This window comes from Vombatus ursinus, unplaced genomic scaffold (assembly GCF_900497805.2).
Source record: "Vombatus ursinus unplaced genomic scaffold, bare-nosed wombat genome assembly UNPS02008961.1, whole genome shotgun sequence".
NCBI lineage: Eukaryota > Metazoa > Chordata > Mammalia > Diprotodontia > Vombatidae > Vombatus > Vombatus ursinus.
Genome location: NW_020948739.1, coordinates 7,702,220 through 7,707,673, shown reverse-complemented (window position 1 = coordinate 7,707,673; position 5,454 = coordinate 7,702,220). Strand labels below are relative to the sequence as shown.

Below are 5,454 nucleotides of genomic sequence, written 5' to 3'. Positions count from 1 at the left end.
TCTCTATCTCCGTGAGTTGTTGTGAGTATCAAAAGAAATAATTTATGTGAAGTATGGGGATTGGCCAATGAGGACCCAATCAGTCTTTAGAACAGGCTTGAATTTCCCCTTCCTGGTGGATTATACAGAGAATGCCCAGATGTTCCTTGCTGAAATCAAATCTAATACATGGAATTTTGTGCAGCCAGTTTCAGGCCATGAGTGACTGAAGAGCTAGTACTATGTGTTGATTAAAAGCCTCTCAACTGGATTTTAGATAAATGTTGAAGTTATCAATGGAATATGAACTTTGAGATGCCTAACAGGCAGTTGGACATTTAAGACTGGAGGTCAGGAGAAAGATTAGGGCTGGACAAGTAGATCTAACAGTCATTAGCACAGAGATGATATTTGAAATGATGAGAGCTGATGAAATCACCAAGTTAAATGGCATACAGAAAGAACAGAAGAGGACTCAGAACAGAGCCTTGGGGGACCTCTAAAGTTAGGGGTATGACACAGATGAAGATCCAGCAAAGGAGGCAGAGGAGGGGTCAGACAGGTAGGAGAAGATGGAAGAAAGGGCAGTGAAACAAAAACCTAAAAAGAATAGTGTATCAAGGGGAAAGGGGTGATCTACAATCTCAAAGGCCACACAGAGTTCAGAAAGAACAAAGGATCAAGAACAGGCCATTAGATTTGGTAGTTAAGAGATCATTGGTAACTTTGGAAGGAGTGGTTTCAGTTGAATAACAAGGTCAGAAGCCAGACTGCAAAAAGTTAAGAAAAGAATAAGAAGAAAGCAAGTGGAGGTACCATTTTATTGGAGATGACCATCTTGAGGAGTTTAGTTACAAAAAGAAAGAGATATTTGATGAAAGTTAGTGGGGATGAATGGATCAAAGGAGGGTGTTTTGAGGATTGGGAGACATGGGCATGTTTGTAGGCAGCAGGGAAGCAGACAGTATAAAAGGAACAATTAAAGATTAGTGAGAAAGTAAGGATGATAGAGGGTACAATCTGCTGGAGAAGATGGGATGGAATAGCATCACTTGTGCATGTAGAGGTATTAGCCTTGGCATGGAGAAGGGCTACCTCTTCATGTAAAACAGAAATGAAGGAGGAAATAATGGCAGAAGTCATCTTATATAAGATTAAGAATGGGAAAACGAGAGAGGTCTTGGCAAATAACTTCAATCTTTTCACTGTCAGATGAGGCAAAGTTCTTAGTTGATGGGGAGGATGGGAGCTGTGAGAGGTTTGAAGGGGGAATTAAAAGATTTGGAAAAGCTGAAGTGAATCAATTAGGGAGATATAAAAAGATTGCCTTGCTGCAAGGAGGGCCCAGGAAACATAAGCTTGTAGTAAACCCAGTTAGCAAATAGTTTTGGGGTTAAGTGACCTGCCCAGAGTCACACAGCTAATGAGTGTTGTGTGTCTGAGGACGGATTTGAACTCAGGTCCTCCTGAGTCCAGGGCTGGTGCTCTATCCACTGTACCACCTAGCTGCCCCTAGAAATTTTTTCAATAAACAAATGTGTTAACCTAAACCTGCTAAACAAATGTGGATAACCATTTTCACCACTGTTTGACATATTTCTAAAAAAGTTAATGATGTAATAAGAAAAGAGAAAAATTAAAGGCATAAACATCGGCAAAAAGGAGATAAAGTTATACTTGTTTGCGGATGACATGATGGATTTCTTTAGAAAATCCAAAGCATTAGCAAAGAAACTAATTAAGACAATAACTTCAGGAAAGTAACAGAATACAAAAGTAAATCCATAAAAATTATCTGCAAAAAATGTCCTTTCTAGGTAACAATAACAAAATCCAGAAGGAAATATAAAATGAGAACTCCCATTCAAAACAACCACAATTTACCTAAAATAAATGGAAAACAGTTTACCAGAACATATTTAAGATATGTGAAAATGCAGTTACAAATATTCTTGAAAGAAATAAAGTCTGGTTCTCTCCCTTCTTTCAAGATGGCAGTCAAGCTCCCCCCCATCCCAAAAAGAACCCAAGGAAAAGAAGTTCAGAAAGGAAAAAAAGGAAAAGAAGACCAAAAAGGAAGATGTGGCTGAAAAAGTGGTGAAAAAGCCTACAAAGCATTGTGGTGGGAACCCAGTCCTGGCATGAAGGATCAGTTGATACTTAAGGTCTGCAATGTATTCCTGGCAAAGCCATGTGCAAGTGGAAATACACTGCACCAAAAACCCAAATTGAAAGGAGAAAGAAAGAGAAGGTTCCTTTTACTATCTCAAAGCCAGTTGGTGGTGATAAGAATGGAGAAACCCATGTGGTAAAGATTCTCAAAATGCCTGGGTATTACCCTACTGAGGATGTGCCTAGAAAGCTGCTAAGTCATGGCAAAAAGCCCTTCAGCTAGCATGTGAGGAGACTTCGAGCTAGCATCACCCCGAACACAGTTATGATCATGCTCACTGGCCACCACACGGGCAAGCGAGTGGTTTTCCTGAAGCAGCTGGCTAGTGGCTTGCATCTGGTGACTGGACCTCTGAGAAGAACCCATCAGAAATTTGTCATTGCCAGGATTAACCTTTTGGCTGTAAAAATTCCGAATCATCTTACTGATGCTTATTTCAAGAAGAAGAGATTCTGTAAACCTAGACACCAAGAAGGAGAGACTTTTGACACAGAAAAAGAGAAATATGAGATTACAGGACAGGGCAAGTCTGATCAGAAAACAGTGGACTCTCAGATCCTGTCCCAAATCAAGAAAATTCCTCAGCTCCTAGGCTACCTGCTTTCCATATTCTCTGTCCAATGGAGTTTATCCTAAGAACTGGTGTTTTAAATGCCTTGCAAAGAACTATTATTAAAATATTTGGAATAGCTAAAAAAAAAAGAAATAAATTCTGGATTAATAATTATAGAAACATTCATGACTCACAGTTGGGTTATGTCAATATAGCAAAAATGATATTATCTAAATTAGTAGACAGATTTAGAGCTATACCAAAGTACATACACTGGGGTATTTTACATTTGTTGCTGTTCAGTCCTTTCCTACTTTTTGTGACCTCATCTGAGATTTTCTTGGCAATGATATTGGAGTGGTTTTCCATTTCCTTTTCCAGCTCATTTTATACATGAGCAAAGTGGAAGAAAACAGGGTTAAGCTGAGTTGCCCAGGTTCACACAGCTAGTCAGTGTCTGAGGTGAGACTGAACTCGTCTTCCTGACTCTGGGGAGAGAAGAGGGCGGGGTCCTATCTGCTGCTTCACTTAGCTGCCATGCTATTTTACATAGAGTTAGATAAAATGATATTTATTTGAAGGAACACAAGGTCCAGAATCTCAAGGGAAATACCTTTTTTTTTTTTTTAATGAGGCAATCGGGGTTAAGTGACTTGCCCAGGGTCACATAGCTAGTGAGTATCATGTGTCTGAGGCCAGATTTGAACTTAGGTCCTCCTGATTCCGGGGCCAGTGCTCTATCCACTACACCAACTAGCTGCCTGGAAATAACTTTTTAAAGGAAGAACAAACAAGGAATAGTACTTCCAAACTTCAGATTATAATTATAAACAATCATCAACAATACCTAGCACTAAATAAAAAATAAAGAAGTAGATTTAGGAGAATAGACTTAACAAGCAACTCAAATTAAAAAAAAAAACAATTATTGAACATCTAATACATACAAGGTGTCATGCTCTGTCTTTGGGATTCAAAGAAAAAAAGAGGAAAAAAATAGTCCTTATCCTCAAAGTGCTTACATTCAACTGGGAGAACTACAGCTGGTACAGATATAGTAAATATAAGATACTATTAGAACAACTGAACTTAAAAACACAATGTTGAACACAAAAAGATAAGGAAGAGTTCCATACAAGTTTGAGTGGGAAAAATGGAAAGCAGTTTGGCAGAAATTAGATTTAAGCCATCACCTTACACTGTCTATAACAATAAGCCCCAAATGCATACTTTGTTTCAATATCAAAAGTAACATTATTTTAAAAATTGGGGGAAAATTAATGGAAATATTTTCCCTAACTATGGCTGGGGGCGATTCTTAGCCAAATATGAGATAGAAAAGATAGATGAAAGATTTAAAAAATAAGATAATTTTGCATAATTTCCCCTTTAGTCATTTTAGCCAATCTGATAGGTATAAAATGATATCTCAAGGTTGTTTTGATTTGCATTTCTCTAATCAATAATGATTTAAAGCATTTTTTTCATATGACTATAGATTGTTTTGATTTCTTCATTGGAAAACTGCCTGTTCATATCCTTTGACCACTTATCAATTGTGGAATGACTCCTATTCTTATAAATTGTACAAAGTTCTTTATATATTTGAGATATGAGACCTTTATCTGAGAAGCTGTCTATAAAATTCCCCCGTCAACTCAATTTTCGGCTTTCCTTCTGATCTGGCACATTCTGCCATTCTTGATAAGCTCTGAGTACAGCCTTAATAACAGTCCAAGGTTGTTTTCTGAGGACCAATCTAGTTGCTATTGAGAAGCACATCCTCAGCAGATTGGCCACCTGTCTAGGCTTTGCTTCCTTTTTATTTTTCTGTCAGTCAATAAATATTTGTTAAACACCTACTATGTGACAGATACTGTGCTAAGTGCTGGGGGTACAAGGAAAGGTGAAAGACAATCCCTTGAGGACATAATCTAATTTCTGGTCATGCTCCTAAATTTGTGTGACCTATTCTTGCTTTTGAAGTGATAGTGACAAAGTGGGGGCGGGGAAGGGATAGAGGGTGCTAAGAATCACACAGTTTTTAGACCATTACTGAACTTAGATTTAATTATTGGTACTATAAGGTGAAATCTTTTTATCATGATCAATGAGTAGACACGTTGCTGGAGATTCTGTATCATATTAATGTTGACATTCTTTCTGTAAACAGAACTAGAAGAAAGAAGGAAAGGCATGTGAATGGAAGATCTCAGTTTCTCCTCAGAAAGACAAAGTAAGGAATTGGAAGAATGTTTTTATCGTATGCCCATAGGCAACAAGAAACATTATTTTATGGGATATTTTGTCATTAAATGTTGCCTTACTAATGATAAATATTTCTTAAAAGACTGCCATGAAAATGATTGTAGTTTATGTACCAACATAAGCTGCTGAAGATAATGATAGAAGAATTCTATGAAGAACTTGATAAGATATTCCAAATCAAACCAATATTATACTCTGAAACTTGGTGACTTTGATGCAGAGATGGGAAAAGGTGAGATGATGGAGAAATATATGAAAAAGTATGGCTTAAGAAGAGAGAATAAGAAAAGGCCAATACCTCGTAGGTTACCCAGAAACTCAAGACCCCAAATCATGAACACTTTCTTCAAGCAAAGAATTGTTAAGCCCTGATCATGATGAGCACCAAATAACACTGTGAAGAATGAAATAGATTATCTTGTAACAGGTAGGAAAAGACTTGTTACTGATGTGAGAGTATTTCCTGATTCATGTATGTAGA

At 37.4% G+C, this 5,454-nt stretch overlaps 1 pseudogene; it reads left to right on the top strand.

The window, feature by feature from the left end:
* Positions 1 to 2,120: 2,120 nt before the first annotated feature.
* LOC114034307 lies at positions 2,121 to 2,828 on the top strand (annotated as a pseudogene).
* Positions 2,829 to 5,454: the final 2,626 nt, after the last annotated feature.